This window comes from Lepisma saccharinum, chromosome 4, assembly GCF_977018435.1.
Source record: "Lepisma saccharinum chromosome 4, izLepSacc3.1, whole genome shotgun sequence".
NCBI classification, from domain to species: Eukaryota; Metazoa; Arthropoda; class Insecta; order Zygentoma; family Lepismatidae; genus Lepisma; species Lepisma saccharinum.
This window is the reverse complement of record NC_139232.1, coordinates 72,350,323-72,364,558: the sequence shown is the minus strand read 5'-3', so window position 1 is coordinate 72,364,558 and position 14,236 is coordinate 72,350,323.

The window sequence follows — 14,236 nt, the reverse complement described above, 5'->3', positions numbered from 1 at the left end:
TTGATTTTCACTTCCACGTTCAACTGCTTGTAGCTTTCGTTGAGTTCTTGCAACTTGGCACCGAAAGAGGCCAGCGTCGATTCCTGCGTTGATTCCAGCACTCCAACTTGATCTCTGATGTTGACGACAATGTTCTGAAGGTTCTCGATTTGATTCAATTTCGAACTTTTCTCGGTAAGATCGTTCACGATGCTTCGCATCTCTGTAAACTGCGTGTGAAGATCGGCGACGCTCTGCGAAGTGGGCAGCGTCGACACCAGCGAAGCAAGTTCGTCTCGAATCTGTTCCACGTTCGCCGTTTCCGTTTCCAATCGTTTCAGCATACGTGATATGTTTCTTTTCAAAGCATGTAATTCTTTGGAGGTGGGCAGATTGGCCACTTTACTCTCGAGATCGCTCAACGAACTTTTGATGTCGCTCGATTCGGATAGTGCCGTCACCGCCGTTTTCAATTTTTCCAAATCTTCGCTCGAAGGTACGCTCGTCCGTAACGATTCCAAGTCACCCTGTATGTTGTCGAGTACGTGATGAAAATGAGCAAGATTGGATTCGACGTTCAAATTTTCTAAATATTCGATCTTCTGCTGAACCGTGATTAACGTGTCCTGAATACTCGTCAGCGCTCTCGCTTCAGCGTGAATATTTTTAATTTCTTCGTTGATCAACTCCAGAGACGCCTGAAGCGTAGCGATGGTGGTTTGAATGTGTTCGAAATCTTGATAGGCCTCCAATTGAATTTTTATGTTCGCGACGCTTTTACCGATGACCTGCAGTTCGTCCGACGATGGTAGGTTCGTCATTGTATCTTCCAAAGTCTGCAACTTGGATTTAATTTCTTCCAACGTGCTGGTGAATTCTTCTTGTAATTTGGAAACGACGACATGCAAGCGTTCTGCATCTATATCGTTCATGACGGTTTGAAGTTCAGTGAAATTCTTTTCTATTGCGGAAGTTCGTTCTTCGATTTCGAGTTTCAATTTTTCCAAATCTTCATTTTTCGCTTGAAATTGCTGTAATTTGGCCAAATCATTTTGAAGCGAATCCACGCTCAACTGTATATTTTGAACGTTGTCGTAAGAAGGTACGTCGACATAATTTTTTATCAGCGTTTTCAGTTCGGAATCGATTTTCAGAATGGGGTCGAGACATTGCGTTTGGAGCGTAGCGATTTCCGACTCTAAACTTTTGTTTAAGGTTTCCTGCAAAGCAATCAAATCGGTCCTCAACTTCTTAACTCGAATGTCCAACATGAGAATCTCTTCTGCATGGTCTACACGCTTGGTGTTGCCGAAAATGTCGTTAGGCATTTTTGGTTAACGGTTATTTATAATAGGATAGACGATTCGTAATTCTACGAAGAGAGGAATAAGTTTGTCGTAATCTCCTAGGAGTTGAACGTAAAGATAATCTCCTGCAGACACATCGTACGTAATGTTAGAAAGCATCTTGTCGTGCTTGATTCGAAAAATGTTCTTGCCGGTAGAAATTTTGATTTCGCCTGCGTTTTCCGGATTCACGGTGATTTGAAGTTTCCCATCGATCGGAATTTCGTAGAAATGTAAATTATTATTAAAAACATAAAACATCTTGCCCACATCATCATCTAATTTCGTCCAAATGCTGTTGAGGTGAATGATCAACAGACCATTGAGTTTAGTTAACATGGAAGGTAGATCTGTCGTCGTATGGTGTACAGCCTCCATGTTGGTTTGTTTTCGAAAACCAAAGAGATTCATGCTGGTTATTTAAGAAAAAAATTGAGAACATATCTAATATAAACAACACCACAAATAGTAACTTCGTCTATGATAGATCATTTATGGTTTTGGGGTCTAATATAAATAACACCACAAATAGTAACTTCATCCATGGTAGATTATTTATGCTTGGGGGTCTAATATAAATAATTACTGCAAATAGTAACTTTATTTATGGTAGATCATTTATGGGTTTCGGGGTCTAATATAAATAACACCACAAAAAAATGTGTGCAATTTAGTAACTTCATTTTTTTTCTTAGCAAAAAAATGGAGAAGAAGCAAGCGAAACGTGCATGCGACCAATGTGGGAAATATATATCCATCTCTCACTTGAGTAGACATCGGAAGGATGTGCATGGGGAAGGATCAAGTAAGAGAGAGCTCGATGTTGACGATCAAGCGCCACGAAAAAAGCAGAAGAGTACCGGCGAAAATATTAGAAATATTTTAATCGAGGAGACTTTCCAATCTGAAGAAACATCTGATCTAAACAACTTTTTTCCCTCGGTCAAAACCAAGTTAATTTCGTCTATCACCGAAGTTTTGTTGCAATGCTCGTTGAAAATCCACCTCATCGTTTCCGTCATGTATGAAAACGTAAAAAAAGAGCGAGAAACTTTCCATCATTACACTGGTGTAAAGAGCCTCCACGCCGCCGACGTCGATAAGGTGGATGCCATTTGCAGCCAGATGTTTGACGCTTTGTTGAACAAGCACGAGACTTTCGAACAACGTGGATCGGGTTGGACACTTTGCGGTTCACCTCACACTTTAACTTTGAAGGTGGCACGATACAACCCGATGGGAGCATCCAGCTACATCGATTTGCCTCGGGAAATAGCCGCTAAGAAAGCCATCATCAACATTCAAAATGAGGATAACAGATGCTTTTTGTGGTGCATCATTGCCGATCATCACCCAGCCAATGATAACAAACATCGTTTATACCACTACAACAAGCCAGAATATCTCTCAGAATTTGAAAAACCTATGGCTGGCATTAATTACCCCGTAAATCTACGAGACATTAGTAAATTTGAGACACAGTACAAGACAGATAAAAACGAAAGTATAGCAGTACACATCTTCGGATTAGACAAAAACAACACCATCTACGTTCTCAGACATAGCAACATTAAAAGTAATCGTGTCATCAGATTACTTCTGATCGAAAATGATGATAATTATCATTATTGTCTAATTCAGAATCTTCCAAAATTAACAAGAAGTCAAATTACCACACATCAACATAAAATTCAAGTATGCGACAGATGCCTGAGTATATTCTACGGTCAAGGGAAAAAAAATGTCGATGAAGAACTCCGAGATCATCATGAAATGTGTAGTAAACATCCGGCTACGGCTATCAAAATGCCTTCTCATGACATGACATTTTCCAACTACAAGGCGTTACTCTGGCATCCCGTGGTGATATGCGCCGACTTTGAAAGTTTCCAACTTCCACTCGCCACATGCGAACCGAATCCCAGCACATCGAGCACCACCGAAATTCTACATCACGAAGCCTGCGCTTTTGGATTGATAGTCAACAACACAGACAATCTTATTTTACATCGTGGCAATGATGCTCCACAAATATTCGTTCAAACCTTGAAACGGATGGCCATACAATTCGCTCCTCTACTAAGAGAAGACAAAGCAATGGAGCCTCTTACCCAGGAAGAGGAGGAAGCATACGACCTTGCCTCTCAGTGTGGTGTGTGCGAAAGTAACTTCACCCTCGAAAATGTCAAAGTTCGCCACCATAACCATCACACAGGAAAATATGTAGCCCCCCTGTGTAACAACTGTAATCTACAAATCAAGAAACCGAATTTTATTCCAGTATTCATTCACAATTTGGAGGGCTACGACGCCAAAATCTTCATAAAGGAGATGGGATGCGACGCTCAACCCATTAGCGTCATAGCTCACACCAATGAGAAATTCATTTCATTCAGCAAGAAGGTGGACGTTGGAAATGGCAATCACGTAGAAATTCGCTTCTTGGACTCCTACAACTTTCTGTCTTCGAGTTTGGCGACACTTGCGTCTCAACTCACCGACGATGATTTGATCGCCACCAGGAAATGTTTCGGCGACCAACATTTAGCACTGTTGAGAAGCAAGGGTGTTTACCCGTACGAATACATGACGGATGCTTCCAAATTCTCAGATACATCGTTACCACCGAGAGAAGCATTCTACAGTCGTCTTAGCGACACCCGTTGCAGCGAAGAGGACTACCATCATGCTCAGCTCGTGTGGTCTACATTCTCTTGTCAAACCATGGCCGACTATCACGATGTGTATCTGAAACTGGATGTTACGCTATTGAGCGACCGTTTTCATCTCCATCGCTCGAGAGGAATGGCAGCATATGGTTTGGACCCCGCTTTCAGCTACACCACACCGGGTTATTCTTGGCAGGCAATGTTAAAATCCACGAAGGTGAAGATAGAACTCATCAAGGACGTCAATCAACTTTTGTTTGTCGAAGAGGCAAAACGCGGTGGAATCGTCCAGTGCCCCCTTCGATACGTCAAAGCCAACAATTCATATGTTGCCGATTTCGATGCAGAGAAACCGACAAACTTCTTGGCATACTGGGACATGAACAACCTGTATGGTTATGCCATGTCCGAGACTCTGCCCATCGGAGAATACGAATGGATGAGCGAGCAGGAACTTCAAGATTGTTTGGAATGGGGCGAAGATCATGAAAATGGATGTTTCCTGAAAGTAGATTTGGAATATCCTGCATCGCTTCATCGAGAACACCATGGATTTGCGATGGCACCTGTGATGGAATCGGCTCCGGAGAAGAAGCTGATGCTCACCTTCAAGAGCAAAGAGAATTACGTGGTGCATTATCGTCTCCTACAATTCTACCTCCAGCATGGATTGGTTTTGACGCACGTGCACTCGGGATTGAAGTTTAGACAGACCAGGTGGCTAGCACCCTATATCGACGGCAACACTCAACGTCGAGCATCAGCTTCTTCTTCCGCAGACAAAGACCTATACAAATTAATGAACAACAGCATCTACGGCAAGAGCATGGAAGATGCGAGGAAAAGAAGAAATATCAACTTGGTCTCCGACCCGAAGAAAATAAACAAGCTCGTCGCTCAGCCCACGTACAAGAACTTCACGATACTGAGCGACACGTTGGTATTGATCGAGCGTGCTCTCAGAAACATAACATTCGACAAACCAATCGCCGTGGGAGTCGCGATCCTCGAGTTGTCAAAGCTGGCCATGTACAAGTTTCACTACGACATCATGAAACCACGCTATGGAGAGGCGATCGAGGTGGCGTACACCGACACGGACAGCTTCGTGTACAACATCCACACCGACGATCTATACGAAGATCTGAAAAACATGAGCCAGCATTTCGACTTCTCTAACTATCCGAAAGATCACGCTCTCTTCAACGACAGCCAGAAAATGACGATCGGGAAGATGAAGGATGAAGTCAACGGCCGCATCATCACAGAGTTTGCTGGTCTTCGAGCGAAAATGTACGCCATCAAAATCCACGACGAGACCGAAATAAAAAAAGCAAAGGGGGTGGGGCGTTCGAGCACAAACAAACTGACCGTAGAACATTACAAGTCGTGCTTGTTCGACAAAAAAATCAAACGCATGACCGAACATCGGATCACGAGCACCATCGACCAGTTGCATACATCCACAATCAACAAAGTGGCGCTTGATCCCTACGACACCAAATTGAGGCTACTCGACTGCAACATCCACACCCGAGAATGGGGATGCCATGACGAGGAAGAAACCTGCTCGCACCATTAGACTTCTCAATCAAAAAAGTATGTATTATTTCTTGCACCACTTTTTTTTTTTAAAAAAACAATTATTCACACTTATTTTTGCATTCACACTTTTTTTATATTTTTTCTATTATTTTTTTAAAAAAAACAATCATTCACACTTTTTTTTAATATTTTTCTATCGTTTTTTTAAAAAAACAATCATTCACACTTTTTTTTAATATTTTTCTATCGTTTTTTTAAAAAAACAATCATTCACACTAATTTTTGCATTCACACTTTTTTTATATTTTTCTATCATATTATGTACACTATTTTGAGGATATTTTTTTTCTTTCAGATGCAGCACCCCCTACGGAAATTTTTTTAGTTCTTACACTTTCTATTCTTAACCAAAAATTTTTCTTCTCTTCAATCATAAAACACACACATTACACACGGAGGTCCTCTGTAGGGAGTCATGGGAGGGTTTAAAAAAAAAAAAACGTGAAACTCTACAGAGGCATGACTTTGTTAGCCGTGGCCATTAGAACTGTGTTGGGCACCACGCACCCTCGCGAGGTTATAGGGGCCAGGTATCCTAAAAGACAACAATTATTATTTGTTTGTTTGCTTGCGTCACAATACAGGCGCGCGCGCGCGTGTGTGTGGCACATCGTTCCCCCGAGAGAGGTTTACAAAGGTCACGATATACGGAGTTGGAAAATTACGATATGGCGCATTCGCTTATTACTGTTGCCAGCCACGGGTCTCTCTCTCTCTCTCTTCATCTTACACCAACGTTGGCATCTCTATTTTTTTTTAGTTGTAAGTAAATTGCCAACACACTCTAGTTAATAATGCTACATATTATACACACACACGCACACACATACTGCGTTGCCATCCACCCATCTCTCTCTCTTTTACGGCAGTGTCGGTTCTTTTTGTCCAGTGTGTGCAGGTTGGCAAAAATTGCTTTATGCGCTGTAAGGCAAGCCTCAAGCAAGTTGCCACCTCCTTGCTTTAGGTTAGGTTAGACCAAAAAAAAACCTTGGTGATTTTTTTTCGAGTGAGGAGTTGGCAACGCTGATTTTTACTTGAGGGCGGTCAACCGGGTTGATTGCACAAGCAAAATTGCCACCTCCTTGCTTTAGGTTAGGTTACACCAAAAAATATCTTGGTGATTTTTTTTCGAGTGAGGAGTTGGCAACGCTGATTTTTACTTGAGGGCGGTCAACCGGGTTGATTGCACAAGCAAAGTTGCCAGCTCCTTGCTTTAGGTTAGGTTAGAGCAAAAAAAGCTGTGGGTAAGCTGTCGGTTGTTTAACTCTTCCCTTTCTCTTTTTTTTTCTTGTAAAAGGCTATGGCAAAAGTACCAGTGGGTTGGCAACCTTGCTTTATGCACTGTAAGGCAAGCCTCAAGCAAGGTTGTCAGCTCCTTGCTTTAGGCTAGGTTAGACCCAAAAAAAAAACCTTGGTGATTTTTTCGAGTGAGGAGTTGGCAACACTGCGAGAAAATACCTCAAGCAAGGTTGCCACCTCCTTGCTTTAGGTTAGGTTAGACCCAAAAACAAAAACCTTGGTGATTTTTTCGAGTGAGGAGCTGGCAACACTGCGCGCGAAAAGTAGGTCAAAAGGCGTCGCCAGAACGTACCGTTCCACGTAGCGTTCCACCTACTACGCCTTACAGAAAAATATCGTAAGGGGAGACAGCCTTATAGTAAAATGTCGTAAGTCATTTCAAATGTAGGTCAAAAAACGAGTTAGCATAAAAAATAGCTTAAAAAATGATGCCAGAGCTTTTTTCTGTCCATTTTTCTCTCATTGTAGGTTAGTTTAGTGCGTAAAACAAAAACCTTGGTGATTTTTCGATTGAGGAGTTGGCAACACTGCTCATGCCTTACGAGAGAAATCCATTAAGGCGAGAAAGTAGGTCAAAAGGTAGTTCTAGGATCGCCTGTTTCACCTACTCCAAAATGAGGGTTGACTCCTGAAAATAGTATACGTAACCTCCCCTTACGATAATTCCTTCCACGCTACTGGTCTCAGGCCTCCATATATGTAGAGTGGGCCTCCCCCATGGCGCAGTGGTAGCGTCATTGCCTTGTAATCAAGGGGTCCCTGGTTCGATACCCCGTGGAGGCACAAGTGGTTCGGATCCCACTTTAAACTGTAGGTCCAGTCCCGATTAGCTTTGCTGCGCATAAAGTGGACTTAAAACACCAAATCAAACCAAACCAATCCATATATGTAGAGAATTTTATAACATGTAAGTTCTTATAATTGAACAATGAAGGGAAACGTCTCCCGAAAGTACAACACATACTACGTATTGCAATGATTGCTTATTATATCTTGATACTTCCTTTAAACATCCACCGCAGAAGCTGAATAAGTGAATACGACAAATCCCACAAAAAGCTAACTGAATTATTTCCCTCAGTGTAGGAACTAGAGGGCAGTATTTCACAGAGAAGGGAAATAAAAAGAACTCGCTCGGGTTTCGAGTTAGAATCTCTAAACAGGGAGGCCCTCTTGTGTCCCTTGCGGAAGGATTGGCATCTCCGACGGAGGAGAAAGAACTTAACAGGCAATAAAATGGAATACCAAATGCCGCTGCTCACGAAAGCAATTCGTACCGAAAGTCGTTCTCACGTAGCGGAGGAGTCCCCGGGAAATTAGAGAAACAGTGCAGTAAACTGCGCTCATCAAGGGTTTGCAAGTCAGCGGGGGAAGATTTTCAAAAGTTTTTACGTACCCCGTGGGAGAGAAAGGGGGAATTCGGAAGAATTGCCGTCATCAATGTTGCCAGAAACTTCAGTTAACGTGGCTTTTTTTTCGTACGAAGAGAGAGGAAAAAAAGGTATCTTTACAGAAATATCTTTTCCGCACATCAACCGCGCCAGGTTGGTTACGGTAGGTTCAAACTTCGCCATTTTTAGAACGCCTCGGTGAATTTCTCTCCCATTCAAATCTGGATTAGTGCTTGTAGGTATTTACCAGTCGCCAGAGTATTAGCTCTGTTTTTCTTAATTTACAAAATTTATTAGGCGTGCAGCATAGACGAAGCCTGTTTTTCGTCCGCCATAATAAGCCATATGAACTATCAAGGTATATCATCTGTAAGAAATCCAACTCGAAACGTCTAACGCAGGATTTTATTACGGAGGGAGCTGGAATTGTAAAGGTGGATATTACATACACACGTTCTGGGGAATCAAGAGCAAAATGCACAATAAAATCTCTCTATATATAGAAATGGATGTATGTGTGTATATGTGTATATGTGTGTGTTTGTTTGTTCAGCAATAAATCTCGAACGCCTGGAGCGATTTCAACCAAACTTGTACACTTGTACACGTGTCACTTGCAATCTCGAAAGAAATGCTGTGGAGCTAAGACACCCCGGCACCCCTAGGGGTGGGGGTGGGAAGGGGACATAAAATAGCATTCTGTTGCGTGGCATTTTCGTGTCATATCCTGCAAGTTATGCTTCCTGCAACACAGCATGGCAAAAGTTGATTACCTACACAGAAGGTACGATATTGCTATCCTAGAGCAATTCCAACACATATAACTTACACTCTGGAAAGAAATACTGTGAGGGTAAGACACCCCTGGCACCCCTACGGGTGGGGGTGGGAAGGGGTGACATGTAAAAACAATCGAAAACGACCTATATTAGTGTGGAATCCATAGTTTTCGGGATCACTAAGATGAATAGTGACACTGCCAATGCCGTTCAACTCCAAGTTCATTTTACACTATAGTTACAATTCATTACTTTCCTGTCTAATAGAAGATTGGGATAAATAAATACCCAGGCAACGCCGGGCAATCAGCTAGTATTTCATGATTACCATTTCTAAACTTCGTTAAAGACAAAAGTCATTTTAAGGCGGGGTTTCAGTTATCACTTAGGTTTTCCTGACTTCCTTACTGCTTTCATTGGAAAATTTTGATTTTCTTAAAACTTCGGACACGACGCCAGGGGTTTTGACATCGAATCCCGGCCTGGAAGATGCTTGTGAGTGTCTCTTCATCAATTTCATCACATCATCACTCATCCTCATCTTCGGGATTAGCCAAAAGTTGCCCACAAGCAAAGTGAAATAAAGAAAATCAGTCAATCAAAATTTCGGAAGAGGCTGTATCCCCTTCAGCCGCCCCTTTGCGTACGCTTGTGATCATAACACTTGACGTCTTTGCTCCTAAGCAACTTCCATATATAAATGTAACAAGAGCCTTCCTTGATTCTCCTATAACTGAAAACCGTAACGCTTTCAGTTCCAAAGAAGTTCTGGGAGGAATCTCTGGTGAAATCTTCCGAAGCTGAACTATACAGGGTGTCCCAAAAGTCTCCATACACTGGGAAATACGTAATTGATGATTCTTTTGTTGCAGATGAACCGTCGACATGTGAAAACCACATCGAGATAATCCTCCTGGCTGGATCTGTTTCTGAGACCACCTTGAGAACATTCTGTAACATAACTGAGTCAAGTGGTTTTTCCCTATTTATTGAGACTTTTGAGACACCCTGTATAATGTGAAGCTTATAGTACATTCTCGCAACACACTGCAAAGCCAAAACTTCACAACTGCATCCAATATTACACAAAAGTTGCAAATTTAAGTTATTTTATGGGAAGAAAAAAAAAGTATGATGCCTGTCTCGGAGGTTCATTCCTGTGAGCGAGCGTCATGGCGATTAAGATAAAGCTGACTGTCCCTGTAACCTTTCCCGTGTTATTGCAAAGATATATCATCCGAGAAAGCATCGCGTTACGTTAAAGATCCTCTTCTATGCTCCCGCCGTATATTCCTTTGTCCTCCCTAGCAATGAAAACACGGTGTTAAAACCTTTGCGCAGGCTGTGAAACAAGGAAAAAAAGGAATAACGGGAAAAAAGGACTCCTTTCCCCACTGATATATTCCCACTCGTCCTTACTCACGCTCCATCTTAACATTGCTGTGATCTCCCCTTAACATTTCTTCCTTTACTGGTAGGAGGTACTTTTGTTCCACCTTATCTTTTCATAGCCGGATGTTTTGTTCCCATAGCGACTCCTCCCTGCACCAGAGAAATCCCACGGCCCTTCATTTATCCCAGCACGTTCAGGGAGGAGATCTTCCATCTCTTTATCACATCCCTAAGTCACAATTTCTTAATGTACAACTCTCCGTTCAGGGGAAAACTGGGTCAAAAGAATTCTGGAGATGAGAGAAATCTTTCTTCAACTACGCACTTATAGGGTCTATAAGAATATTTCTTCCTCAGAATCGTATCAAAAGAAATATCTACCGTGCATCAACCGTATCAAGTTGATTTTTCCAACGTTTTGTGTATTTTGCAGGTACGAGGGTCACTATTTATATTTTGAACCTAACAATGAAAAAACAGGAATTTGGCATTGAAAACTGCTTTATTGTTTTTCGAAGTATTCTCCTTTATGGTCAATACACTTTTACATTCGTTCGAACCATTTGTCAAAGCAGTTTTTCCAATCTTCTTGAGACACCTCCATAATATGGTTTTGAACGCATCAACGGCGTCTTCCGCCGACGAAAATCGTTGTCCACGCAATTTATTCTTGACATTCGGGAACAAGAAGAAGTCATTGGGTGCCAAATCAGGACTGTACGGCGGATGACCCATCAATTCGATTTTTTGACTGTTCCTAAAATCGGTTGTTAGACGAGATGTGTGACAGCTGGCATTGTCTTGATGAAGAATGATCCGACGGCGTTTGTTTGTTTTCCGTATTTGACCGAAGACCTCTGGCAAACAAATTGTTGTGTACCATTCAGAGTTGACCGTTCTACGTTCCTCTAAAGGCACAGTTGCCACATGACCAGTTTTCCCGAAAAAACAGGAGACCATTTGTTTCGATGTGCTTCGAGCGCGAACAACTTTTGTTGGATTGGGTTCATCTTGAAATACCCATACAGTCGACTGCTGTTTACGTTCCGGCTCATATGCATATATCCATGATTCGTCACCTGTTACAATCTTATATACGTCTTTTGAAGCACCACGATTGTATTTATTGAGCATTTGTTTGCACCAATTGACGGGAGCGTCTTTTTGAGTTTTTGTCAAATTGTGTGGTATCCAACGAGAACATACCTTTCTCACAGCTAAATGATCATGTAATATTTTATATATGCTGGTGGAACTAATGCCTATGGTTGCCTCAATCTCACAGTATGTCACATGACGATCTTGCAGTATTAGGTTTTGCACAGCATCAATGTTTTCTTGAACAACAACTGATTTTGGACGACCTTCGCGAATCTCGTCGGTGAGCGAATGGCGGCCACGATTAAATTCGTTATACCAGCGTTTCACAGTGGCAAAGGATGGGGCTTCATCGCCAAATGTGGAAGGAAGTTGATCGATGCACTCTTGTCTTGATAATCCACGTCGAAAATCGTAAAAAATCATCGCACGAAAATGTTCAGGAGTTAATTCCATTTTATTGTTGTCGCGCAATCTCCAAGGCAACATAAACAACACAAATGAAGCTATTGACAAAACATTTGAAGTACGTTATGGTCAATAATGCCAGACGATTCCGTGCAAACGTCAAATCGCGCCTAACTTCAATCAGTGTTGCCAAGGCTCAAAATATAAATAGTGACCCTCGTATCTTGAAGCAGATTGACCGTTTTCACACAAGTGCAATATCAGAGCAGATCTCCCAGAAATGTATCTCAGGGATTTATCCACAAATATCTTTCCTGGTATGCTTTTTAGAGAGGTGTAACGGTAAACGTAGGGCCAAAATGAACAAAAGAAAGGGCTTTCTAAGATCCTTTAGGGTATAACAGTGTTGAAGGTGTGTGAATAAATCACTAATTCAATTACTACAATACTTTCAGCTCAAAATCTCTAGTTATAGGACAATTAGTGTGGTTAACATATTACTTAATTGCTATCTTGCGAGTCCTCATTCAGGCACTATATTTCAAAGCTTTATTTAGTGCATTGTTGCTCACTCGATGCAGAAAAAAAAATCTGTTTTCTTAATCTCCCGAAATGTGATACAGACATGGATTTGAAAATATCAACAGAATTCAGAGTTCTCGTAAACTAGTTAAATCGGATAGTCGTCCGGCATCTTGCAACTTGTTGATCTGTTTCCCTCAAATTCAATTCCAAATCAATCCTCAAAGTTAAAATTGTACCAGCTCAAAATAGTTAAATTTATGTATATAACTTACGGAACAGCCACCATGCAACAGTTTGAAAATGATTTTTTTTTCAGTGATAATGAGAGTTCTATAAGATATTGTGGGGGGAAATGGATTTAAAGGGAATAAATAAACAACATTGACAAGCCGATAACCACAACTCTTTTGTAGATTACGTAGCAGATAGCCTACGTAGATATGAGAAAACGTATTTACTAATTACGAATTGACATTTTATATATATGTAAGGGCACATATATGGAAATTTTTGCCCATAAATGCATTTTTTATTTTTCATAATTTGGTCACCTCCAGGTTATAACTATGTACCTGCATTAATAAGTCTCCAACCAATCTCCAATATTTAGTCCCATTGAATCACTATAGCATATGATGAAGCAAACCGAGCTGGACATTCCAACCATTTTTCATCACGCTTTTAAATGCATGAGATATTCATTTATCATCTTCGTCTTTCTTCCCGATGGTCCCTTTTTAATGTTGATAAAGATGCCGAGGGTCAAAGGACAACTTCGATCACTTTTGAATGAGTTACCACTACATGGCAAGTTTCCAGATCCCTTGGTCGATCTCCAAGTATCAAAATGTTCCATGTTAAAATCTACGAGGGTTTTCCCTCTTCATTGTCGACATTGGCCTCCACTTCACTACGTGTAGAAAATGAAAATAAGGGTCTGTAATGCTCTTTTAGTTATTCATAATCGCTCTCCTTACAATTATGTTATCTTTATTAACATTAGGCATCGTTATTTTTTATTTGTGAACTGTGGGCAAAACATTAATACAGCTAGAAACCACGGTGCAAGTTTAAGATATCAGACGATAATAGGTATGAGAGCCCAATGGAGAGCGAAAGTGTAAGCTGGTTGTACTTAGACTCAGCGTCCACTACATGTTGCCACATTTATGCTAAAGAAATACACATATTGCCAAACGAAATTCTACTTCATTACAAGTACAAAGCCATTTCAGTATAGAGCCTATCTGATGGTGCAGTGGTAGCATCGTCGCCTTGTAATCAAGGGGTCCCGGGTTCGATACCCGGTGGAGATACATAGTGATTCGGATCCCACTTTAAACTGTAGGTCCAGTCCCAATTAGCCTTACTGTGCATAAAGTGGACTTAAAACATCAAATCAATCAATGAATCAAAGTAATGTCAGTACAAAATTTAACCACGAAACTGGTTTTCTAATACTCTCGACATGCAAAAGTAAAGTAATTTCTCTCTACTGAAGAGTATAGCATCTCAATAGTCCCTGAATTAACTCCTGCCTCTCAGAAAGCTTCATGAACAGAAGCGTTGAATACTGAGCCTCTGAACGTTGCTAAGCAATCTATGCGTTGCGATAAGAATACCCATCACATCACATAACACGATCTTGAAGCAAACCAAATTATCGTGAAAGATGCCCACTCCTAGTTCTCTGAATGTAGTGACAATTGTTGCTGACTTTGCTATTTCGGTTTTGATGTCTGAAA